This window comes from Carlito syrichta, unplaced genomic scaffold (genome assembly GCF_000164805.1).
Source record: "Carlito syrichta isolate Samal-C Ts95f unplaced genomic scaffold, Tarsius_syrichta-2.0.1 Scaffold309476, whole genome shotgun sequence".
NCBI classification, from domain to species: Eukaryota; Metazoa; Chordata; class Mammalia; order Primates; family Tarsiidae; genus Carlito; species Carlito syrichta.
In genome coordinates this window covers 291,475-319,148 of record NW_007253572.1, presented here as the reverse complement: position 1 = coordinate 319,148, position 27,674 = coordinate 291,475, and the positions used below count along the sequence as shown (strand labels likewise).

General features: G+C 39.4%; 1 long non-coding RNA gene across 1 annotated transcript in view; it reads left to right on the top strand.

The window, feature by feature from the left end:
* LOC110596482 overlaps positions 1-27,674 on the top strand; it is a 385,377-nt gene that overhangs the window by 85,318 nt on the left and 272,385 nt on the right. The window contains exon 4 of the long non-coding RNA XR_002482494.1: positions 22,688-22,867. This is a non-coding gene — a long non-coding RNA (uncharacterized LOC110596482). The remainder of the gene's footprint in view (positions 1-22,687; positions 22,868-27,674) is intronic.

Genomic DNA, 27,674 nt, shown 5'->3' with positions numbered 1-27,674 from the left:
AACTTGGATGGATTGAGGGTCGATCATACTCAGTGCTCTATCACAGAAACAAAGAACAGAGTACCCATATGTTCTCACTCACAAGCAGACCTTGAACAATTATAATACTCTAAGAAAGGGATTGGCAGTAGTGGGAAACTGTCAGGGGTGGGATTGGCAGTTGAGGGAAACTGCTAGGGGAGGGAGGGGCATACCTCATCAACAAGTGTATCTGCATAATGAACGTTTATATACCTAACCCTGAATTGTACCCCACATCTTTATAATTAAAAAAAACCCCAATAAATCCCCAAAATAAAAAAAAAAACAGGCTGGGCTCGGTGGCTCAGCCTGTAATCCCGCGCTTTGGGAAGCCAAGGTTGAGTGGATTGCCTAAGCCCGCGGGTTCAAGAACCACCTGGGCAACTTGGTGAGACCTCACCTCTACAATAAATCAAAAAATCAACTGGGCGTGTTAGTGCATGCCTGTAATTCTGGCTACTTGGAAGGCTGAGGCGGAAGGATCTCTGGAGCCCAGCAGGTTGAGGCTGCGGTGGCTGGGAGCGGCCACTGCAATCCAGTCTGGGCGACAGAGTGAGACTCCAACTCAAAAAACAAACAAAAAATTAAAAAAACAATAATAAATGCCACTCACCAAGATACCGCCACATGTTGGTACGAACACAGCTGTGAGATGCTGATATACCAAGGTTATGAAACCCTCTCGTGTTGTTTTTATACAGGGCTGCTAACACAAGCACACGGTGGCAAGTTTGCAAACTTAATTATAAGACTTTGTTATTGTAGTTGTTATTATGGCAGTAAAAAGAAATGCTTTGGGGAGGGTGAGATTACAGCATTAAAGAATAGTTTTATAAAAACTTTTCTGCAGGTGAACATAAGTGATAATATCCAGGAGTATGGTTTTCTTTTAATCTACTTTAGAAAAAAAAAGCTAGACTCCTTGAACAATGTGGTAGATACCATTGGTTGCTCATTTAACAATGATCCCTACTTCCTTCTAGTAGAATCCAGATTTTGTCTAGATAACAGATACAATGGATTGTTCTAATTCTAAACCAGTTATGATCATTCTATTGCACTTTAGGAAATGAAAGAAGAGCAATATAAAACTAAAACAAACAGAAGACAATAAATAACACAAATTAGAGTAGAAATCAATGAAATTGAAAACAGGAAAACAATAGAGAAAATCAGTAAAACCAAAGGTGATTTTATGATAAACCTCTAGCCAGGTTAACAAACAAACAAATAAACAAAAAAGAGAGAGAGAGAGAAGGAAGACACAAATTACTCATATAAAAAATAAAAGAGGGAATGCAAATTAAAACAACAATGAGATATCACTACACACCTATTAGAATGGATAAAATCCTTTAAAAAACCCTGACAATACCAGATGCTGGTGAGAATGTGAACAGGAAGGAATACTCATTCATTGTTCAAGGTGTTCAAGGGAATGGAAAATGGTACAGTCATTGGTAAACCAGTTTGCCAATTTCTATGTATGTATGTATGAATGTATTTTTTTTTCTTCGAGTCAGTGTCTTACTCTATGGCCCAGACTGGAGTACAGTGGCATGATCATGGTTCACTGCAGTCTCTAACTCCTGGGTTCAAGCAATTCTCCTGTGTCACCTTCCCAAGTAGCTGGGACTATAGGCATGTGCCACCACAACCGGTTACTGTTTAAATTTTTTGTAGAGACAAGGTCTCATTATGTTGCCAAGGCTGGTCTTGAATTCCTGGGCTCAAGGCAATCCTCTCCATCTCACAATCACCTCCATCTCACAAAGTGCTGAGATTTCAGGTGTAAGCTACCTGCTAGTTTGGCAGTTTCTTACAAAACTAAACATAGTCTTAACAACAATATGATCTATCAATTGTATTCCTTGTTACTTATACAGATGGGCTGAAAATGTGTGTCCACATAAAAACATGCACATGAATATTTATAGCAGTTTTATTAATAATTGTCAAACTCTGAAGAAATCAATATATTCTTCAGTAGGTAAGTGGATAAGGTGTGGAATACCCAGACAATGGAATATTATTCAGTGTTATAAAGAAATGAGTTATCAAGCCATGAAAAGATACAGAGAAATCTTAAATGCACATTACTAAATGAAATAAGCCATTCTGAGAAGACTTTGTGATTCCACCTATATGACATTCTGGAAAAGGCAAAACTGTGAAGACAGCAAAATGATCAGTAGTTGCCAGGAATTAGGAAGAATGGAGGAATGAATGGGCAGAACAGAGGACTTTTAGGGTAGTGAAGCTATTAAGTATGGTACTTTAATGGTGGATACATGATATTATGTAATTGTAAAAATACATAGAATGCATGGAACACAAAGAGTGAGCCCTAATATAAACTATGGACTTCAGTTTATTGACACATACTAATGTGTCAACATTAGTTCATCAATTGTAACAAATGCACCACACTAATGCAAGATGTTAATAAGGAAACTGTGAGTCAGACTGAGGGGACATGTGAGAACTTTCTGTCTTGTCAATTTTCTGTAAACCTAAAACCTTATTTTAAAAAATCTATTAATTTAAAAGCAATGTAATAGTTTATTTAATCTTTCATATTTGTCTAATGGTGTATAAAAATTTGTAATAAAATATCAGAAATCAAATATATAGTAGAAAAGATATGTCAACAAAAGCAACTTATGGTCATTGGCTTTAAAAGTAAAGTTTTATTTAAATAGATTGTTCTAAACTTTATAATTTAACTAAGAATTGGAAGAAAATTTTGAGACTATACGTATGCCATGAACTTGTATTAAAATCTAAAATCTAAAAAAGTATTAAAATGAATTTGAAATAAAGCTAAAATACTGTTGTTGTGAGTGTGGTCCACTGTGTATCCATGGACCATGAAGACCTCCCTTATATGTCATGTACTAAATTTAAAATGCAAGTCTTTTCTTTGGGACAGGAATGAGCAGTATATTTTCCTGGATGCTAATTTAGTATATTGGAATTTTAGAAAAATATGAAAAAATAGTTGTCAGGATAAATTCTTTTTTTTTAACTTAAAACAACAGAACAATTTATTCTCCATTCCTAGATCTACTCTCCAAAGATCACTGCTCTTACTAGTTTCTTAATTGTCCTTCTAGAAATTCTCTCAGTAGAGCAAGTGTATTTGTGCACACATATATCCTTAAGTTCTTCAGCTTGTTCTCCAAGCTGCTCTCCAAATTGCTTTACTTTAATTGCATATTTTATGCTCTTGCTTTACATAGATCTACTTCATAGTTTTAACAACTCTATAGTGTTCTGTACTAACCTGTTCTACACATTACATAAACTTCTCCAGTTGTCACTCTTTTGGATTTGTATCATTTTGCTCTTACAGAGAACAAGGGGGTGAACATCTTCATATACTTAAATGAAGTATGTTTGTAGGATAAATTCCCAGCAGCTAAATAGCTATGTCATGTCTTTTACCCACTTTTTAATGGGACTGTTTGTTTTTTTCCTTTCAGCACGTTTGAGTTCCTTATAGATCCTAGATGTTAGGCCTTTGTCAGATATACAGTGGCAAATATTTTTCACATTTTGTGGGTTGTCTCCCTGCTCTTTTTGACGGTTCCTTTTACTTTGCAGAAGCTCGTCAGTTTGATGAGGTCCCACTTGTCTATCTTATTTCTTATGGTATGGGCACTTAGGGTTCTGATCAAGAATTGGTTGCCAGTTCCAATTTCCATAAGGGTGTCTCCTGTGTTTTCTAAGATTCTTATAGTTTGAGGTTTTATGTTTAGGTCTTGAATAGACAGTTCTCAAAAGAAGATATAGAAGCAACCAACAGACACAGGAAAAAGTGCTCAGCCTCACTAATTATCAGAGAAATGCAGATCAAAACCACATTGAGATATCACCTAACCCCAGTAAGAATGGTCATCATTAATAAAACAAACAACAACAGATGCTGGCGAGGATGCAGTGAAAAAGGAACGCTTCTACATTGCTGGTGGGAATGCAAACTAGTGCATCGTCTCTGGAAAACAGTGGGGGATTTCTGAAAGAACTAGAAATTGACCTTCCATATGACCCAGCAATTCCCCTACTGGGAATATACCCAGAGGGACTGAAATCATTCTACAAAAAAGATACGTGTACATGTATGTTTATTGCAACTCTATTCAAAATAGCAAAAACTTGGAATCAACCATGCTGCCCATTGAAGCTGGATTGGACTAAAAAAATGTGGTACATATACACAGTGGAATATTATGCAGCCATAAATAAGGACAAACAAATGGACTTCGCAGCAACTTGGATGGATTGAGAGTCGATCATACTCAGTGCTCTATCACAGAAACAAAAAATAGAGTACCCATATGTTCTCACTCACAAGCGGACCTTGAACAATTATAATACTATAAGAAAGGGATTGGCAGTAGTGGGAAACTGTCGGGGGGGGGTTGGCTGTTGAGGGAAACCGTTAGGGGAGGGAGGGACACACCCCATCAATAAGAGTACCTGCATAATCAACGTTTGTAAACCTAACCCTGAATTGTATCCCACATCTTTAAAATAAAAAAATTAAAAATAAATAAATAGCTATGACACAAGTGTGTACATTTAACATTTCTACAGACAGATGCCGTGCCACCTTATCCTGCCATCAGCAGTATGTGAAAGTGACTCTCTACCCCTAACTGTGCTGATTTAGGGTACTGTCATTATTTTCAGAGTATGTTGATGTACAGGAGTTTGTAATTTTCATAGACTCATGTCTGTCGCTTTCTTTATAATTTTTTTTATTTTTAAATTTATTTAAAATTCAGGATTAGGTATACAAGTTGTCATTGTACAGGTAAAATTTGGGCCTATCTTTGGTCCTCACTTTGCCTGGTTTTAGATCATGTACCCTTATTAATGTTATGTGTCTCTCCTTCCCTCCCCTGGTAGTTTCTGGCTACTACCAATCTCTTTCTTATAGTATTATGGTAAATTTTCAGGGTCTGCTTATGAGTGGGAACATATGGTACTCAGTTCTTTGTTCCAGTGATAAAGCACTGAGGATTATAGACTCTAAAACCGGGATAAATTCTTTACTGGGCACAATTGAAGAGCAGATTAGTGAATTGGCTAGTAGTATTGTTGATTTCATCTAGAGCACAGTATAAAAAACATGAAAGAGCAGTTAAGGGATGTGTAAGAAAGATTAGCAGTTCTAACATATTTTTTGTAGGAGTTCCAGAACAAGAGAATGAAGAAAATTTAGAAGAAGCGGTATTCTAAACAGTGATAACTAAAAGTTTTCCAGAATTGAGAAAAGATCGATTCCATATCAAAAGTCCACTCTGAATACTGAGAAAGATTTTTTAAAAAAAGTTTCAGTACTGAGAATTGTGGAACTCAGGCTCAGTTTTGGTAGACTCCAAGTAGACTTAGACTCTTATACACTTCTGCTCTAGGCTCCATTTCTTTCTTCTGCCCCTTATATCACCTGCCTATTTCTTCTTTTGTTATTTTAAAAGAATTGTTTTAGACGCAGGGGATATGTGTGCAGGTTTATTACATGAGTATATTGCATGATGGTGAGGTTTGGGCTTCTATTAAGTCTATCACTTAAATGGTGAGCATGGTACCCAGTGGGTAGTTTTTTAACCCTTGTCTCTCTCCTTTAGGAGTCCCTAGTGTCTGTTGTTCCCATCTTTATAACAGTGTATACCCAGTGTTTAGCTCTCACGTATTAGTGAGAACCTGTGGTATATGGATTTCTGTTTCTTTGTTTATTCACTTAGAACAATTGCTTCCAGCTGTATCAGCATTGCTGCAAAGGGCGCAATTTCATTCTTCTTTGAGGCTGTGTAGCATTCCATGGTGTATGTTAAGTTATGCTGTCTGGATTTGGATCTGGCCTTATTGAGCCTCATCTTCACTTCCTACTTTCATTTAATAAAGTTGTCACAGTGCCTTCTGGGTGGCATGCTAGGAAGACTGACCTATGTGGGATCAAGTATGGGTATTCAGTTTTCTTGAGCCTTTCTTTTTCTAGTCTCTTCCCAGGTTCCAGGGAACCAAGGTTCAGATCTTCAACTGCCAGCTCAAGAAACTGTATATAATTCCTACTGCCTGCCTCCTGAAATCCCAGAATCAATGTTCCTGGAAGAAATAGACATGTCCCCGTGAAATTTTGGATGAATCTTCTCTTCACTCAATTCCTGTGTTCTACATAAAACTCCTTTCCTTCCCACAACCCCTTTGCCTGCCCATCTTCAGAGGTTATAACCTCTTACTTTTGCATCATGAATATCCCTTTCTGAGCATCACATGCCCATGTAGGGAGATGGCTTGTTATTGGGAATGGGGAAAAATGACTTGGACAGACTATGTACAGATATAAATAAGGCCCTTTCAGAGGGCCTTGTGATCAAATATTTGTCTCATAGTAACCACCCATTTCCAACAGATTCATCATGGTAACATTGAAAAATATCAATTATGAAGGGAAAATAGTAGAATTAATTTTAGATTAACTGGAGACTTCTCAGCAGCTGTAATAGATACTAGAAGTCAGTGAAACAGTATCTTTTATACTGGGGGAAGCAACTATCAGCCTAGATTTTTTTATTTTTAATTATTATGGGTACATAATAGTTATACATACCAGCCTTAGATTTTATCCTATCATTTTTACACTATCATTCAAGAGTGATGACAATATGTAGCAATTTTCATACATACAAACATGAAGATCACTTATCTGTAATTGACTCTAGAACTATTAAAATAAGAATGTACTCTGACAAGGAGAAAGGTGAACTCAGACTGAAGGTGTGGTATACAAAAAAATGGTTACAACAAACATTGATAAAAATATAATGGTAAATGTAATACATTTTGACTTAAAGATTATTTTGTGTTAAAGATATAAAGCTCTAAAACTCTAGAGGACAATAACAAGATGGAGAGCCTGCATTTTAGTGGATAAAGCATGCCAAGGTCCATGTTATTTAAGGAAGAACCTGGATATACTAAATTCCTTTAGATATTTTCATAATATTTATAGCTGAAGGTAACCATGAAATAAATGGACATAATTTCCAAATTAGCAGAGAGGGAAAGGGGGAAGAAATATAGAAATCATATCACTCTCAAGAAGGTAGTAAAGGAGGATGAAAACAAAAGGAAGGTAAGCATAAAACATAAAATTAGATGATACAGATAGCAATATTCATGTGAGTGATCACAAAGAATAGAAATAGAATAAGCACAACATAATGTGCCGTATCAGTTGTTATTTATTTCCTTCTCACCTTCCCATACTTACTTGTAGGTCAGTGGTTCCCATCCCCCATTGACTTTGAGCTTTGCCAAAGTCTATGTGTCTTGCTTTGCCATTAAACTATAAGGAGATGTATCCTATGCTTACATCGGAGCAGAGGCTTTAAATATCTTCATGTTATTTATCTTGACTTTTTCCGCTTTTGCTCTCTGTCATGAAAATAACTTTTCCCAGGTAAAACTGCTCATTCAGCCTGGAATTCAAAAAGAGAAAACACTTGGAGAAGATCTGAATGTGACCTCAATTCTGAAGCTGAACCCAGCCAAATCCAGCAGAGCCCAGCAGAGTCACAGCCAGTACACAGATCTGTGAGCAAGAAATAAAATTTGCTTTTTTAATAAGCTATTGAGTTTGGGATTTTAAAAAATTAGTTTTATTCCAATGCATGTTTACTAATTGTATTGTACCACAAACTGGATGACTTAAAACAGCAGAATTTTATTCAGCAAAACAGTGTGGCCACAAGTCTGAAATCAAGATGTTAGCAGGGCCATCTTGTGAAGCCTGCGGGGGAATCTTGCCTTGCTTCTTTCTGGCATCTACTAGTTTGCTAGAAATTTTTGGTGTTTCTTGGCTTGTAGCTGCATGACTCCAGTCTCTGCTTTTGTGGCCATATGACATTCTCTCTGTGTGTCTATGACTTTACATGGCTGTCTGTTTATGTGGATGCTAGTCCTGTTGGACTGGGGATCCATCCTGCTCCAGGAAAACATCAGCTTAACTAATTACATCTGCAATGACCCTATTTCCAAATAAGGTTGTATTCTGAGGTACTGATAGTTAGCCTTCAACATATCTTTTTTTTGGGGGGGGGACAGTGATTCAGGCCATAACACTGTTACCTACACTGGTATCTAGAAGTTGGATGTTCCTGTAATAGAAGCCTAAAATATGTGGCATTGCCTTTGAGAGCAAGATGCAGATGGTGAGAAGCTATTCCTGGAAACTGCAAACATGGACTTGTTTTATAGTGGTTGAACATTAGGTAAACTGTTACCTGTGAATCTTTATGTGTGATAATTTGGAAGGGAGAAAATGTACCAAGAGAACTTGTGATTTGTGCAGAGATTTTGAGACAGTATGCTGCCAGCTTGAATTGGTTGTTATTAGCTGCATTTGACAAAATACAGAACAATAATTGGCTTATTTGGAAGCAGAGGCAAAAAGAAAAACAGAATCCAGGAAGTCTGTGATTTTAAGGTTGACAAATGAAAGTATTTCTCAAATTCAACTGATTAAAAACAAATTGAGAAAAATTTTGAAACATGAGGTTGTATGAGCCCCAAATTAAGATATTGAACTTGGCCAGGCTCGGTGGCTCAGCCTGTATCCCAGTGCTTTGGGAGGCCGAGGCGAGTGGATTGCCTGAGTCCATGGGTTCGAGACCCGCCTGGGCAACTTGGTGAGACCTCATCTCTACGGTAAATAAAAAAATTAGCCGGGTATGGTAATGCGGGCCTGTAGTTCCAGCTACTTGAAAGGCTGAGGCGGAGGGATCACCAGAGCCCAGTAGGGCGAGGTTGCGGTGGCTGGGAGCATGCCACTGTACTCCAGTCTGGGCGACAGAGTGAAACTTCAACTCAAAAAAAAAAAAAAAAGGTATTGACTTAGGGTAAGGACATAAAGTGGTATATCCATCACACACTTTGTTAAGACCTTTGATTGGATTAAAATGGCCTCTAGTAAATCCATTCAGCTCAAGCACTTCTCTGCCCTATTGACTTTATCCTAGACTATGAGACATAATTTTGCCAGTGGAATGTGAACAAACATATCGTGGGCTGATAGACCGAGCAAATAAAATTTAGTAAGTGGGCCAAAGATTTGAATAATGCAATTAGCAAGTTTGATATCTGGATATTATAGACTCTTATACTTAACAGAGAATATATATTCTTTCAGGTACCTATGGAATTTTTGTGACAATTGGTGGCATACTATTATACGAATTTCAGAGAATCATTTGTTATACAGAGTAGAATTAACATAGTGTAATTAACTTACAATCAATAATAAATACATTTTTCTTAAAAAACCTAAAACAAGAAAATGAAATGAACTTCTCAATAATTCATGAGACAAAGAAGAAATTTTAAATAGGAATTACACATATGAATATCAATGAAAATACATGTGGCAGGTACTGCTTAAAAAAATCTCCCTTTTTATTGCAATAGGATTATAACAAGGTTGCTTCATCAATGACTGAAATTTTCAGCCCACTCTATTGCTAGGTGTGGCCATATGACCAGATTCATATCAAAAGAATGTGATGGGAAATTATATTCTTGCTTCTAGACTTATCCTGTAAACCCTGCACACATGATCATTCAGTCTTTACCTTTCCTTGTTTGCTGGAATGATGATGACCAAAATGACCTTGAGAGATATGTGTTGAGAATGGAAGAAGATTCATCAGCTTAGGATCCAGATATATCTGTGAACTTGGAATATTCACTCTGATTCTTAGATTAGAAGGAAATAAAGTATCTTATTTGATCCATTACAGATAATTATAGTATATCCAACTATAATATATGCAGCTACTAACAGAATGCACTTGATCTAAATCTGAAGGGATGCCTATGCATTGTTGTGAAAGCACATTGTAAACAGCATTATTTAATTTTTCTAATGAATTACATATAACATATGTATATATTGAATATATGTATATAAATTTGAATAAACATAAAGAAAGATATGAAAACTACATTAAGGCTATTAATTTGCTTATCTGAAGGACATGGGAATGGGAAATTTTTAAAAAAAAAACTTTTTCCTAATGACCTTGATATTATCCCAGTAGTCACAGTGAATATTATCCTGCTTATTGTTTTTAAAAATTATTGTCCAGTCCCACAGCTGCCTGAATGTGCAGGATTTGGCAGGAACTGGGAAGCTAAATAGGGTCAGGCCTGGTTACTAATATCATGCTTATTGTTTTTAAAAATTATTTTAAAAATATGAAAAGGAAAACAATATAAGGATCAGAAGGTAATAAGCTAAACATGACCATTAAACTGACTTACTTGTAAAACAAATAGACAAACAAAAAACCAAGTGTGATTAAGAATAAATATATTGTATGAAAAACAATACCAAATCCTCCCATTGTGACATTTTGTGAAAGCACAGATCAATCCTTTTCTATAAATAGTAACCAGGTTTCATAATTTTAGAATGAACTCAGAGAACAGAGCTGCAAGTATTATTAGAATTTTGATTATTAGACATGTAATATGAGATGAATAGCAGACACAGAAAATGACACCTAGAATATTATCTACCACTAATGGAATATTTATTGTAGGTCCATAATAGTAAGGAATGTTTTTGACTACAGTATCATAAACAATGAGAACAGTTACTTATTTCAAGTAAGAATTCTGGAGTTTAGAAGTTCAGGGCTGCTGTAGCAATATAGTGATGACATAAAGCGTGAGCCCTATCACTCTCATTTTTCATTGAACAGTTATTTATTTAGCACATATTTATGAGGTGCATGCTATGTGCCAGGCACAGTCATAACTGTTTTTGGATTTTCGAATCACCTTCTCTATCCCATGTCCTGGGCACCTAGATGCTCTTTCAGTCTGAAAGTGCATGCCCTTCCATTCTGGACACTAGCTTTGTATTATTTCTTCTTCGCTACTCCACTTTCTAGTTTCCTTGCCTGGAATGCCTATCAGTCAGATGTTGGAACTTCTAAAATGATACTCTAAAATGTTTACCTTTTCTTTGCTTTCCATCTCTTTAATTTTATTCTACTTTCTGAATTCCTTTGAAAAAATTTTTTTCTCTGATAAAACGACAGGGCTTTCTGAAAAAGAGGTTTTTTGCCATTGTACCTCCAAGATTTCTACTTTTGAATATGGCTGTGAGGCCTAGAGTGGCAAGAACCTAACAATCATTAGACAATAAATACAGGGATAGGTGCTCCCGGCCACCCCAGCGTCAACCTGCTGGGCTCCGGCGATCCTTCCACCTCAGCCTTCCAAGTAGCCAGAACTACAGGTGCACACTATCTCGCCTGACTAATTTTTGATTTATTGTAGAGATAGGTAGTGCCAAGTTGCCTTGGCTGCTCTTGAACCCACCGGATCAGCCACCGAGCCTGGCCTGGTTTTACTTTTCATATTTAGGAACTTAGTCCCTCCAGAGTTCACATTTGTACTCATATATGTGCTAGGCAAGGATCCAGTTTTATTTTTATATAGTAACCATTTCTCCCTAAAACGATCTATTAAATGACCCATTCTCCAATGACTTGTGATGTGTCTTTGATCCTATGTTAAGGTCCCACATATACAGCCCTGGCTCTGCACTCTGTATTCTGTTCCATTGGTCAATGTGACTTTTCTTGGTCAAATTCTATTGCTTATATTACTGTGTTATGTTGTGTTTTTTTTTTTTGAGGTGGAGTCTCACTCCATCACCCAGACTAGAGTGCAGTGGCATACTCATGGCCACTCCAGCATCGACCTGCTGGGCTGTGGCAATCCTTCTGCCTCAGCCTTCCAAGTAGTTGGAACTATGGGCGTGTATTACCATGCCTAGCTAATTTTTGATTTATCGTAGAGATGAGATCTCGCCAAGTTGCCTGGGCTGGTCTTGAACCCTTGGACTCAGGCAATCCACTTGCCTCGGCCTCCTAAAGTGCTGGGATTACAGGTTGAACCACTGAGCCTGGCTAAGAATTCTTCCTTGGGAGATGCTTAGTTTTTTTGTTCTATTTATTTCTTCAGTTGATGGATGAGGCCCACCTGCATTAAGCAGGGCAATCTGCTTTGCTCAGAAGTTCACCAATTTAAATGTTAGTCTTATCTAATACCTTGAATAAATGTTGGGCCAACTATCTGGGCACTATGACCTAGTCAAGCTGACACAATTTTAACAATCACAGTTGATTATTATAGCTATGACTGATCATCGCAGTAGATTACCTGGTACATTTGACAATTTGGTGAATACTGATAGACAAAAACATATAGAAAAAGTGATGATAGATATATGAGAAGTAAATTATATAAATAAGGTTTTCAAATAAGAAATAACAAAAAAGTTGTAGAAGAAATGACATGTATTTATAGTATACTTCTTGACTCTACTATGAACAAATTTATTTAGTGTGATAATGTAAACATTGACTTCATTTAGTCAAAAGTCATTACATAATGATATTGTGGAGATGGGTAGATAATATGTAAGAATTAAATACTCCCCAGCCAAAACAAGAAGACAATAGGCAATGACTAAAACTGTTAAATAAAAAGATAAGTATATGTAGAAAAACTTAAAATGTACCTATAAGCGCATTATTTATAAATGTGAAGCTAAATACCAAAAGAAACACTTAAAAGACTGTGTGGGTGGGGAAGGGTGTGGTAGCCATAGCAGCTTTATAGTAAAATTAAAGTTTTACCTTTTGCAAGCTTTACTTTAAAAAAAATAAAATCAATTAAAAATAAAAAGTAAAGTATTTGCAAGATAACCTAGCAACACTCCTTTCACTGATTTTCATAAATTAATTGAAAATATGTGTATTCCTAGGATCTAAGATAAATCAGGTTCTGGACAAAAAACAAGTCAAATTAGATAATTTAATGTAAGGTTAAAAAAAATCTAAAAATTAAGCCGGGCTCGGTGGCTCAGCCTGTAATCCCACGCTTTGGGAGGCTGAGGTGAGTGGATTGCCTAAACCCGCGGGTTCGAGACCCGCCTGGGCAACTTGGCGAGACCTCATCTCTACAATAAATCAGAAAATCAGCCGGGCATGGTAGCGTGTGCCTGTAATTCCGGCTACTAGGAAGGTTGAGGTGGAAGGATCGCCGGGGCCCAGCAGGTCGGGGCTGCCACTGCACTCCCATTTGGGCGACAGAGTGAGACTCCAACTAAAAAAAAAAAAAACAAAAATCTAAAATTTCTGCTTTGTTTTCTGATTGAATTGAATAGAAATCTTTATGTATAGGCATTTTTAAGATGTCTGCTATAAGGAGATGCTTTTATTTCTCAATAGTAAATGTGATTAGGAGGTAGAATGCAGACTTTTTAATAGATGTGTTATATATAGGGCACAACAAACTTGGCAACCTTAAAAAATATCTGTAGTTGAATGCTTTCTATAAACTATTTTAAAAGCTGACATTAAATTATATGCTGGTCTCTTGTTTAGGGTAGTGTTGTAGGTTGTATTTGCCTCTTGTGATATTTGAATGACCATGCCATTCAAGGTACCTAATGCATTTTTTAATGCATCTGTTGGAATGGCTTGTAATGATTATAAACTGTACGCTCATGGAGTGATTCTTTTTCTTGCTCTTCTTAGATCTTAGCACCCATACCTTATTCATTTGTATGTAGCTTAGATAAATTGCTTTTAGTTCCATCATTTTAGGATTTTTAATTTACCTTAAGGGCATTACAACATAACTGTAAGTAGTACATAAGCACTTCTTGTGTAACTGTAGAATAGTAAAATATTAACTGTTTTATGCATAACTTTGCTTGTGAGATACTAGTTACAAACAGACCAAAGCCAGGTTTGCTAATTACAGGACACCTCTTATGCAAGTTTACAAATATTGTTCATCTTGGTAGGAAAAAAAATTAGATCTTCATGTTCTTCCAAATGCAGGCACATAGATGAAAGCAGAATGAGAAAGGTTACATTTCAGATTTGTTGAATGGTAAAAGGGAAGTATTAGTTTTAATAACTGTACAGATGAAATTTGTGAAACAGTAGAAGATACATTAAAAATAAAAAGCCCATCAAACTGTATAGTTGGTAACTGAAGTGGTTCAAAATTATGGCAAAAAAGATTAATGAATTAAAAATAAAAAGAGCAGGCTCTGTACATATTCTACCAGACCAGATCTTTATGGCCTACTCCAGGAAAGATGGGTGGGTACTTTATATTTTTATTGCTGTATTTGGAAAAGTTACAAAATTGCTGAAATTCTGGATCAAAAGACTAAAAAGTAAAAGTAAAACAATTATATCTGATCACTTATCTCACATACATATAGTATATAGTTTTATTGATACTAAGTTTGACTACTTGATTTTGATGAACACCTTGAGCATATCTCATACTTAAAGAGTTTTTCAATCTGGTCATGGTGGCATGGGCCTGTTCTACCTACTCAAGAGGATGAGTCCAGGAGTTTGAGCAACATAGGGAGACTTTGTAAAAAAGAGTTTTCCCATGCTGGTTATAATGTTTCACTTGCTGTGACCTAGGAAGTACTTGCAATTTTCCTCATCATTACTTACAGATAACGTATGCTCATATGAAAATACCAGTGATAAAATTAAATCTTTAAAAAGTTTTTAAAAAAATTTCTTAAACATTAATGAATAAATTGTTATCTTAAAAATATTTTAAAAAGAGGATGGAAACAGAAACATTGGAATCCCATACAATTTAGAATATGTAAGAGATTTTGCATTTGTATTGATTTTGAAAACCAAAGTAATTTTACAAATTTCTCACTGTTGTATATTACACCTGAGTTGTAAGGGTAGGGTAAAAGAAGTCTATTGGCAATTGTAACGGTCTTATAGCTAACATAATAATACTAAGAACCAAAATGCTGCTGTAGTTTCTTTGTTCCTTATGTTTAAGTAATAATGATCTCAATATAAATTGTTATGCTCATGTAAATAATCAATTTACATCTTAAAAACTTTTTAATTGAATGAAGTCAAATACATGAATATATTTCATACTTTGTTATAATTTGGGAGATAATTGAAACTTCACAGTGAAATACATTCAATTTCAATAATAATGTTCACATAAATAACTGCCTAAGGGTTAGTGAATATTTAATAAAATTTAAGGACAAGTAATTATTTTCTGTTGCATTTTTTCATATTAAACCAAATTTTAATTTGAAAAGTATAAATGTTTTAAGTATATTCAGAAACTTTTCTTAGTTTTGCTGAGTTTGTGCGTATCCAGGGCCTGTTACATATTGTACCACTTGCTTATTGTTCTCCTCTCTGTTTCAAAAATATTTTTTACTTTTTGATTAATATAAAAAGTATCAAAAGTAAACTTAGAAAATAACTCATACAGGCAGCAGAAACACATTTTTTTTGGTTATTTATTGAGCTATATTTATTCTATGCTGAATAAAAATAAGAGACACTGGATAATAACTAAAATTAGAATTTATTTAATATCTACAGTGGATACCAAATACACAGTTACTGGGCAGTAGACAGGAGATAAATGCTTTGTGAAGAAGATTCATTAATAAGATTTATTTTGAGTCAATAGAAATACCCAAGTGAATATTTTGACATGTAAACATTATAAAAAGTGTCCAGCATAGTGCATTGTTCAAGAATTAATAATACCAAAAAACAAAAGCAAGTAACCATTAAACATCAGTGATTTATAGTTTTTGGTTTTCTGTTTGTAATGTTCACTCATGATTATCACATCCAACTTTAAAAATATTCATTTGACATTAATATAATCTTAGATAGCTGGCACTATTATTGTCTTGGAAGGTCACATGATTTTCAGTTTTATCATTATATTTTCTCACATTGGTGATGTAATAGTTAATGTGGTCTTCAATTTTGTAGACAGCTACCACCTGGCTTACTGAGACTAACACTTTCACACCAGTAAGTAAAACTTGGTAAGACAGATTGTCTAGTGCACAGATCTTATGCTGTAGTTATAGTGTTAAGAAGTCCTTGTTATTATGAATGTGCATTATGAGTATATTGTACACAGTCCTGGTATGCAAATGTGTAGCATTCAGAGAAGTGAAATAATTCTGTGTTATTATTATCTTTGTAAATTACATCTTAAGAGTTTTTGAGGACTTTATGATGGCAGTTTTCTATAGTCACAGTCATACAGTATGTGCAGCACAAAGTGTTTTCTTTCACTATTAACAATAACTGAGCCAATGAAAATGCTTTTTAAATATACACCCCGCAAGCAGTTATCTGGCTCTTCCTTCTTACTACCCACAAACCATCTTTTATCATCTTTTAAGACAGCATATGAAACAGCTTTGTAAACATCTGTTTTTCATTGTTAATTGTCAGGAAAACTGGGAATTTAAATGCTTCTTTGGAATCCTCCTAATTCTATCAAGAAGAATAAGTTGTATATGTGTAGCTTTTCTTCTTCAGATTGTTCCTTTAGACTTTCTGGTTTTAAATACACACATACTGTCCTTTATTCACTTTCTAAAAATTACTTTTAGGATTATAATATTTATATAGATATTTTGAGGATATTGCTTTTTAGTAATTAGTTGAAATTATTAGTAACAAAGGCTATATATGTAAAAAATATGTATGATAAATATATACTTAAATATAATACTAAGATTATATATTTAGTGCCTTTTCAAATCTTTTGCAGAGTTTTCTTGGGCATGTTCCATATTAAAATGTGCAATAATAGAAAATATAGAGAAAAGGTATTTGGTAGCCAAAGAACAAATTAATCTGGAGCTCCAAGTCCTCAATCATAATTATTTTTAAGGAAATATGTGCTTCATTTTCACAGGCTTTTTCTGTTCCAATAATCGAGCCATTAATGTCAATGGAATATGTCTGTCAGTGATATACTAGGGAGACTTTTGCAATAATGTAGTGTGATTTCCTTCTAAATGAAAAGAATCTATTGCAATAATTACTTTAAAAATATTAAAATTCTCCTCTAGTTGTTCTGAATTTATAATGTAAAAGCAGATGCACCTATCTCTTGAGAACAGAAAGAGCATCCATAATTTAATAATTAAGTAATATGTAATAACCAATAATTTTTCTTACCTATAAATAGACCCAAGTAATAGGAGTATGGAATACTAAGAGAAGTAGTTGATTGTTAGTAAAAACTTTTTTTTTTTTGCAGAATGTGCTCTCTTAAAGATATTTTATAACCTTTATTAAATAGCTATGTTTTCGTGCAATTGGAATGCATAAAAGGCATAAAAGAAACTTTATTAGTTTCTGAACTGGTAGAAATTGGAAACTCACTATGCACTATTTATATCTGCTTTTCAGTTTTTGCTTTTCAAACTTGTATAGAAGTGGTGTAGAACTAGGCCTTATCACTGCATATAAAATTAATTGAAATGACATATTGTTGCAGTTTCTATGACAACCATATCATGATGCTGATGCTTTTAAAAATTTATAAAGTATAATCTGAAATATGCTAATTCTGGTGAACATAGTTAACAGTTATTTGCTTAATATTCAGTTTAGTACTAAACTTCATCAACTTTGAAAAGTAGGTTGATAATGTATTGTATACAATTAAAAAGAAGTTTTTGTATTGAGTACCAGAGTTTAATGTTTTCTGTGGAAGCCTACTGTTCTAGAACTTTCAGTGAGAATAAACAAAGTTCTCATTTAGTATTGTCTTAAACAGACATGAATGAACATGAAGATGATCATTGTTGCAGCTTCTCAATATTGCTGTCTTCTCTCCCCCATTTTAAAGATAATATATTCAAACCGACTGCAAAACATCTTGATATAAACTTAAAAATTCAATAAAACTTATTGAGTTATTGAAATAATAGCAAACATCCAGATACTTGAGAACATCGATGTATTTTTTTTTTTTTTTGCTTTCGTTTGTTTGTTTGACTTTAGGAAGATAAGATTTCTATCTCATATGTACCATTATGATACATGTTAAAGATATAAATCAACAAGTTATAGGATAATTTTTGCATTGGAATTATATTAACCACTTGATTTGAAATACAGCTTGAAGTTTCTTTTAGAACTGATTTAAAAGTAAAATATATTATTTGAAAATAGTTTATAATTATAGATCCTGCTTGTAAGTACAGGGTTTTTTTTTTTTTTAGATACATCATTTGATGTCAGAAAACCTATGTCTAGAAATATATACTATTTGTTAGTTAATAAAAATAACTGTGGTAATTTAAATAGTAGATGCCAAATGAAATGAAGTATCATCATAGAATTATCACATATTGAAAAAAATGCTTTTGCTGGCATATTTAATATGAATTAATTTTCAGTATGTTTGTAATAGCCTTTTAGTTAACGTTTATGAAATCATTAAAGTACAAAAGATAATTTTTTGGTTAACATATCATTAATTATTTGCTTTGCACACACTAGGCACTCAGTGAATATTTAAGTGTGAATAAAAATGTGGAAAACAAGAAAAAAAGTCTTCAGTATAATTGTGACATTTATAAAACACACACAACAGAAATCCTGTATTTAGAAATGTAGAAAGTAGCAGTCTGGGATTTGGAAGAAAGATTTTAACTAACAATTTTTAAAATTAGAGAATTTAGTCAAATTTAGTTTTTAAAATACAATGTTAACAGATGATATATAAGATAAAATTGCTGAGGTAAATTATCAAACTTTTAAAGACTAGTAGCATTAGTAGTAAATTATTGTTTTATTCTTTTATATTTTTCAGTGAGAAGTTTTACAGTAGTATTTTTGTGTACCTTGCTTGTCTTTTATTAGATATTGGAATGGGTCTATACTGATTTATCAGATACTTCTTGTTTGGTTAAAATGTATAGTGGATGAAATGCTGATCATCTTAGGGAATGGCCAACCTCAGATATGGAAAGAGGTAAGTATGTCTTTAAACAGAGAAAGGCACATATGAAGGATTGTGAATGCTTTAACAATATTACTTGGTGAAAAGTAGGTTGCTATCATCAGGGGTATTTTGATTTTTAGAGACTAAAGTTTATTTCTGTGGTTGAATTATCCTTATATTTTTCCTTTCTGTTTTTTGTGGTATTCATACTTTCCTGTGTAACGATCTATATTACTTTAGTTAGGCAAAAAATTCCAAAATTCTATGTTTCATTGTAAGAGAAACATTTGGTTGACTAATACAAATTTCACTTTTCATCTGGATGTTTCAGTGGTGTTAATTTTGGCTGCCTTAAGCAATGAAACAACCATAACCTTAACAAATATATATTTTTTCAGATAGCATTTCAAAAATACTAGGTCTAGGACTTAAAAAATATAGCTGACATGTAGGTTTTTTTGGAAATTGGTTGAGGTTTACAGTTTTCTAGTTTCTATCACATTATTTATGGTGGTTTCATTTCATTATATTTTGCCATTAATATTCTATTTGTAGTAAAGTGGAGTATACAGACTGAAGAGTGACAACTTTTCCTATGTTAGAATTTTTTTTAAAACTATGGACTTGGTTCCTGACTGCACATGTGATGTGTGTTCTAGTTTTGTAGTCATTGGATTTCTCTTTAAATAATGTTTCTACCCAAGCTTACTTTCTGCCAGTTATGTTAAGCTTCATGTGGATATTCCTTTCACTTAAGATAAAATGAACTGCCAGGATTATGTATGGCAAGACTAAGGCCCCTCTTAGTTAAGGCTCTGGGGACATTGTACAAGTCTAATGTTCTTCTATGAGGTTGGCCCACCCCACTGCGACTAAGAAATGAGATGATTTGAGGGCTATTACATACTTAAGGTTTTCATAGTGGATTAGAATAGCATTACTTAGCACAGGTGTTTCTATAATTGGGATTCCCTGGGAAAATTCAGTACTGTATTCAATAACACTCAGCTTTCCACATGAGTGGAGGAGCAATCCAATGTTAATTTGCTAGACTGTGGCAAGAAACGGGATGGGGTCTGGATTGGGGGCCTGTTGCTTCTCTTCTTTGAAAAGACATCTCCTGTTGTCCATTAGCACCTGGTTGCTGTGGTTATATTTTTAAATTTTAGTTTATTTATTTATTGCTAAGCAAAATACTGAACAGCCACTGTTGAAGTCATTCAGGGCTGATTTATGCGCTCATATAAAACACAATCGTTCCCGAGTGTCCTTTTTCTTAAAATAAATACAATTTTTCTTTCTCATTTATAAAGCGTATTTAAATAGTGTCTATGCACCCAAGTAGCAGAGAAATGACTGAGGCACCCTAGGGCACAGCTCACCAAGGAGACCTTCGGTGTGGCCTTGCAGATGCCCCCAAACCTTGGAGGCAGTGTCCAGAATAACAAAGAACAACAGCAATAAGTTATTTCAGGATTTAGCTAAGGGGGTTTTTAAGCCTGGTATCCTCAGTGCAAGAATGGTGCGCGCAAAGGGCTTCAACAGAGGGGTAGGAACATAGAAAATTGTTGATATAATTAATAGCAATCATTATTATTTTACCGAATCCATTGACACTCGGACTGATTTCCTGAGATATGGGCGACTATACAGCTGAGAAGCTTTTAGCCCTCGCAGCAGGCGGCCGGGCCGCCGGGCGTCCCTCTCTTGCAAGAAGTTCTCGTCCCGGAGACTCCTATTTGTGACCTTGGGCCTGGCCGCGTCCCTGGGCCCCTTTGTCTCCTGTCCCGAAGGTGGAGAGCAAGCGGGATGAGCCCCGCGGACTGCAGACTGCGCTGAGCCGAGGTCACTGCCAAAGGGAGCTCAGTCTTCGACCAGGACCGGAGTAGATGCTATGCATCTTCGAAGCTGCCCACACCCTTCGCCACTGCCTGGGAGTAAGTGCTCGAAGTTTCGGAGCCGCAACCCCTTGCCTTGGAGCTGCAGACTCTTGGGCCAGGAGCTTTCTGCCCTGCTGGGAGAATGCGCCTTCGCTGTTCCTGGCTATCGGTTTCAGCTAGTTGGCAGCTGTAGTCCTCACTCCTCCCAGCTCGAGGCCCGGAGGGCAGACAGTGCGTTGCTCGGCCCTCCCACCCGCTGGGCGCCCTCCCTTCGCTTCTCTTTCAAGCGGTCCCGGGAGGTCGCCAAGGCTGCTGGGGCCGGTGTCAGCCGGGCTCGTCTCCGCAGCCGCGAGCCGGGCGCAGTCTTCCGCTCGACCTCAAGGTGGCGACTTAGGCACGTAAACAAAGCTCGGCCAAGCCGGACCGTTGGCACCCGCTCTGTCCATCCACGTAACAGCCTAGTTTTCCCGCTGCTCTCGAGCGGGCTGAATTGACTGTTAAAGGGACTTCTGTTTAGACGAGGAGTTCAGCCAGAATTTCAGAACATGCGCGCGCGCGAGTGTGTGTGTCCGCGCGCGCGCGTGGAGGCGGCAGGGAGCAGTGATGGGGTGGAAATCTTCGGCCGAACCCGTTTGGGACGCCGCGAGCCTTCCCCGCATCACCTGAGCCCGCAGGCCGAGCGCCCCAGTGGGCTTGGGCTTCGGAACCGCTCTGTCGCGCGAGATGCCTCGACCAGTGCGCGACTAGCAGAAGGACAGAGGGTCTGACCGGTCGCTGCCGCCCGCGGTAGAACTGCTAATCTCATTTCAGTGACACCCACAATTTATGAGTGGAGAGACCTGTAAAATAAAGCCCTTCGCCGTGCTCGTGCCCTTTTCTAGGGTGCATACCAGCTGACCCGAGTGGCAGGGGTAGCTGGGGGCGGGGAAGAAAGACAGCGAAAGAATAAAGTGCGGCAGTCACACAATCTTACCTCCGGGACGAAAGGACACGGTTCCTAGAACTGAGATTTCCACAGCCAGTCTGCATCCCAGCTGTTTTTCCCGTAGGCGCTTTCCTGCCTAACATCGCCTTCTGACTAACTTGGACAAGGGCTCGAGCTGCCCCCCCTCCTTCTATCCTCCCCTTTTTCTTTCCAGACATTCCCTAAACTCAACCCAGGGCAAATCCAGAAGTCGGTACAGTACAGAGCTTCCATTCAATCGTGGGGGGAAATCCCGTTTACGGTTTCTGTTAGGCAGATGGAAGACGTAGATGGCCACGGGACTTTGGAAGGGTGCGTGGGGATGGCACGGGGTGTTGGTGGCAGGGAAGCGCGATTTCTGTTAGGTCTTGGTGCCGCAGGTAAGGTCCCCAAATTCCAGCTCCTTCGTACGGAGCTGCAGTGGCGGGCGAGAGTGGAAGGGATCGGCGTCTGATGAGCAGGGATGGAGGAGGGCGGAGTGGGGGCAGTGGGCCCTGGACAGGCTCCACGGACACGCATTGTCTCAGCTCTGTCTGTGCCCGCGCTCTGCTGCTGCCTTTGGGAGCGTTTTGAGCAAGGTAGTAGTACACTCCAGGCTTTCTCTCCCCTTTTCCTCCGCCCCACCCCCATGTGCTTAAAAAGAAGTGAATAGCCTCCTAAAATAAGTTAAAAATCTTTCTCTGACTTTTCATTTGAGGTGTCAAAAGGATTAAATAAATGAAACTTTATTTACCGGGGAGTTTATCCAGAGACTCAGCGACATCTCTGGTCTTTGGCCTTATTCTAATTCCATGGTGGTAATTACCCTTCGTTTCTTTAAGTGCAATAGATTTATTGCCTTAGAGACTATGCACAGTTTGATTGAATTATTCATTTTTTTTCTTTGGTGTAGACTGCATCTGGGGACTCTGATGTGACGTGTAGATTTTTTTTTCAGGAACAAAGGGAATGTGGAAATGAAAGAGAGAGGGAGAGAGAGGCTGGCAGATGTAATGAGACGCGGTGAAGGTGTACGCAGACTGGCACTCCCACTCCTCCTTTCTGCTCTCACTGCAGCCCCGGGTAACTCGCAGGCTAACACAAACAGCGTTCCTCCCGCAGCCTGCCCTCTGTCACTGTAAGTACAGCAGCTTCTCTTATCAGCATGCGGATTCCAGCCACGCACTCCCCCAGCCTCGGCTTTGCACCTTAGACAGCAGAAGCACATTTAAAAATTAACTTTCCTAAGCTAGGAAGGGCATGTCTGTAAAACTTAATTTTGATCTATCTTTATTTTTCTTTGAAAAAAAGTTCATGCATTTCTACCACTTTCCCCCACCTCCTTTGTGGCGGTGCTCTGCCGCTACTGTCGCTACTGCTGTGATCTTCCTAACAGGATGATGTGCAGATCCAGAAGAAATTTAATGTTATTCTCCATCCATTTAAAACCGAGGGACAATGCCTCGTCCTTGTACAAAATGACGTCTCAGAGAACGCAGAGCAGTATTCAGTTTGCTTTTTCCTTTTGTTGCTTGAAACACAGTTCCGACCTCTTTGAGGCAGAGTCCCAAGGGCGCTGTTATTTGGGAGTTCAGGTTATTTGGTTACTCCAAGCTTAAATGAAGTGCGCTGGGCAGCTGGAGCGTTGGTATGTTTGTTATCCCCATTTAAGGAAACCCACTGCTAAAACTTTTCTCCGTGCGGTAATTAAAGTTTCCAACTTCTTCCCCTTTGGCTTTTACACTTTTTAACTTATTCTTCGTTTCAGTAAAAGTTCTTATCGGTGTTTGGGAGCGATAGACATATATGCTTGTCCTATTTATACAGTAGCTATGAAGCCCTTCCTGAAAGAAGTTTGCAACCTTTAGATGAAGTCCTGTAGGTCTGAATCTCCGCCCGGCTGGTGTAAGGAGTCTTTCAAAGCGGGAATTCGAGGTTTTAATAGCCGTTATGATTTTTTTGCGTGGGTGTTTTAAATATGAACGTTTCAAGCAGAATTAACTGCGTTGCCCTTCCCAAGTTCAGGGGGACCTCTCTCCAGGAACCGTGCGCGCCTTTCCTTTTGCGAGTTCGCGCCTCTTCTCTGGAGGTGCGAGGCCAAAGTTAGCAAAGCCAAGTTGCCTATGGTGGCTGCGGTGCGCAGGGACTTTCGGACAGCGCCGAGGCAGCGACCGCTGCGAGCAGGTAAGTCTGCCCCACCCGCTCGCCCTTCCTTCCCTTCCTAGTCCCCCCCAGCTCAGCGACCGGGGTTCTTGCGCCGCGCGAAGCTCCGACCCGCAGGGGAAGTGAGCCTGCACGAGCCTGGCTCTGGCCGCGGTGCCTGGGTGCCCTCTGGTCCTCCGGGGACTTCTTCGAGCCCGCAGGCCGGTCCCGACCAGGTGGCAGCAGGCACTTCAGCCGCTGCCGCGCTCTCCGTCTCGCCCACTGCGTGTGCAGCCCGCGCCCGAGGCTCGAGAGGAAACCCTTGGCTCGCCCCCCCCCGCCCCCAGGGCCACGTGTCATCCCATGCGCAGCCTGAGGTACAGCACTGAGACCCCAAACTTTAGTTTCCTTCCTTTAGGGATCAATGTTGTGACCCGATCGGGGTTCCGCCTTATCAATCTACATTGGTATCAATCAGCTCATTAGATAAAACCTAAAGAAGGCTCCAGCCGCTCCTTCTCGGAAGGTCCGTCGCGGCTGGGTACTAGGGCCTTGGACACCAGAGATCTTGATAATGTCGTCTTCTTTTTCTTCTTGCCTCCCGCCAGCGGCCTACATCTGGTCGGCGAGGTCAGTCTTGCCCCCCAGAGCCCCGAGTGCCTGTGATTTAAAGAGCCGGACGCGCTGGTATTTGGAAAGCCAAACTTGTCGCAGCAAATTGGAGGAAGCCAGTTGCGCCCCAGCGTTTCGGTCCCTGACGGTTCACCCCTCGGTGAATCTTCCCTGAGGATTCCAGCTTTGGGACCTAACCTACCCCCTTTCCTCTCTGCAGGCGTTTAGGACAGGCCATTCGATTATGACTCTTTAGGCTCTGGAGAGGTTTTTTGGCCCCTGTGATTGAGTTCCAGGGCAGATGGCTGAAGAGGGCGAGGCTCTGGAATGGGCTGGACCACATTCATGCACACACGGAAGAGATTTGACCCCTGTCTGTACTAGAAATAGCAGTCTGGGCTTGCCCCTTGGGCCTTGGAGGTCAAGGGGTCGCTGGGCGATTCTGGCAGCTCTTGTTCAAGGGCTAGCCTGCAAGGTGCCTGGGAGTACACCTCATCTGCCGGTGGGTCCTGGTGCCTGGCTGCAGAATTCTCAGGCCTGGAAGTCACTGTGGGCGATGGGGACACAGTTTTCTTGTTGACCACTCTCCTACCAACCGTCAAATCAGTTTAACTCATAGTCCCCAAGATCCCAGTCCTGAAAGACTATATTTTCTACTGGGCCAGAAGCACCTGACTGTGCCTTCTGTCCCATGATCCTAGGTGCTCATCCCCACTCTTATTTGTCTTTTCCTTTCTCTTGTCTGGAGTTGATATGGAAGCAAGCATGGAGTACTTTAAAAAGGTAATATAGGATTGACATCTCAGTTGTTTCATCTTCCGTGCTTGCTTACTTTTTCCATTTTCTTCAAACTTAATGTAACAAAGATGAGACTTTTCCCCCTTTATTTTTGATCACTTAGTCTGTGGGAGGTCTATCTCACGTTGGCACTTTAGATTGCTGTGCAATTTTCTGATTTTTCCCACCATAATTGCTGACTCCTCTCTCCTGGACCATACATATTTTCACAAAGTCTCTTTGATGAGGTATCTCAAAGTGACTATCTCCTATCAGTTTCTCACAGCAAGGATCTCTCCTTCACAGATATCTGCAGAGTATGCTGCTGTCCCAGAACCTCTCTCTCAGCTTTTACTTTGACACAGTTTTGACTCTCCATGGATCTCAGTTTGTTGAATCCTGTCTATTTCCTGGGGCCTGGCTTAAGGCAGGCCAACTTCACCTTGAGCACATGGCTCCTAGTTAGCCTTGTGCTGCTGCCAGGGCTAGTTTTCTCATCTGGGTCTCATACTCTGCTTCTCTACTACCTGAGACCACGATTACTTCTGCCTGTCTTAGTCCTCCAGCTTTTTTTTGCCCTAAGATAAAGTTTCAGGTCTCTGCTTCTTTAGGCCATTCTGTACCTTCCAAATGTTTAATCCATCTTACACATGAATCCAAGGGAATCTTTAATTTAAGTAAGTTTTCTGGGGAGTCTTTTGTTAACATAATTTGGTACATTTGACATGCATTTTTATGTGTTACTCTGGGTGACTGAAACTCTTCATCTTCTACAACTTCCAAGCCACCCTCTTGAAATTGTTTCTCCAAGTCTTTTCCTGTACATATCCCACCAACTCTATCTCATACAACAAAGACTTATCCATACAATAAAGGTGGAACTATTTTATTTATTGTTGTAAAGGTGTAACAGTTTTCCTTTGGTGGTTTGTACATGTCTTATTCTTTATTGTAACTTGAACCAATAAACACCATAGTCCATATGGCTTCCAGAACACTGCCACCTCCCTAAGTCAGGAATCTCTAATGTCAATGGCCTTTTCTTTTTTTCTTCAGTGCCTCCTCCATTAAAATAATAAATGTTTCTCTCCCCATTTACTGAGATCCTACTGACTGGCGTTTTCATGATCTCTGCTTCCTTCGTGTCTTTCTTTTCTCCACCCTTCTTATCACACACCCCTCTTTTCTTCTTCCTGGTTAGCTTCAACCCCAGCCCTCTTCTCTGTTTCTCCCATGACTCACTTTGGTGGTTCAGTTCTGTATCTTGCCATGTCCTAGCATCCAGCTAGTGCCTTCTGTCACCTAACTTTTCCAACGCACACGCCGCCACTCCTACATTCCCTCCACCGCTCGACTTCCTCGCTCTCTCCAGCGTGCGCCTTTCTTCTCCTCCGTTGCCTACCTTCCCCGCTTCAGTTGGCCTTTCTCCTGACTCCTCCTCCTAGCAGCCCCAGCCCCAGGAGCTCTCTTGGTCCTTTCTCCTCAGCCGGCCTCTCCCTCACCTGGTACTTGCCCCAACTCTCCTCCGACCCCGACTCTCCCTCTTCTTTGTCCCCTTCCAGGTCTCTCCCGGCAGTCGCTTCTCTCTGCCGTTCAGGCGCCTTCTCCAGTTCCAGCCTCCGGTCTCGCCGGTCTCTGCCCTGCTCTGTCTTTGCGGCTCTCGCTTGCCTTCGCCTCCCGCTCTCCCCCCCTTCTTCTTTCCCCGGCCCTGCCCCTCCCTCCCAGCCTCCCCGCCTGGCTCGCTGCCTCCCTCGCCTCTTGTCTCATCTTGCCTGTGTTGTCTGGGAGGGGAGCCCTGCCTCCTCTCCCTCGCTCAGATCAATGCCCTGGCCACTCACTTTCTGATGTTGCACGACGGGAAATGCTTTGAATACTTACGACATGGCCGCTCACACTGATTGCCAAGATTGACAGCACTAACCATCGCCTTCACTTGTTTCAGGGGGGAAGCCCCTAGTCACCCCGCTCCGCGCGCACCTCCCGGCACCCCGGCAGCAAACTTCTGCCGCGCAGCGCTCCCCGCGGCCGGGCGGGACACCCCCGCAGACTTGAGTTAACGGGCTGCGCCGGCCGCGGCGCTGGGGGGTTCTGCTCCCTCGCTCCCGGGGCTGTGCCAGTTGACCTAGCACCGACTCCCCTTCCTTTTAATTTTTTTATTTGTGTCTCTCCCTTTTTCTTTAATGCCATTTACTCCCGCGGCGCAGCGCACAAGGAGCCCTCCCGTGCGGTACCGTCCTGGAGCCCGCCCAGGTAACCGGGACGGAGCGAGCGATCCGAGAGCGAGGGCGGCAGAGCGAGGGCGCGCGGCCCGCGTGGGAGCTACCTGTTGGGAGCCGGAGGGGGCAGGGACGGGAACCCGGGCCGGGCCGCGTCCCCCGGCGCCTTCCGCCCGGGCCCTTCCGGGCGGTTTCTTC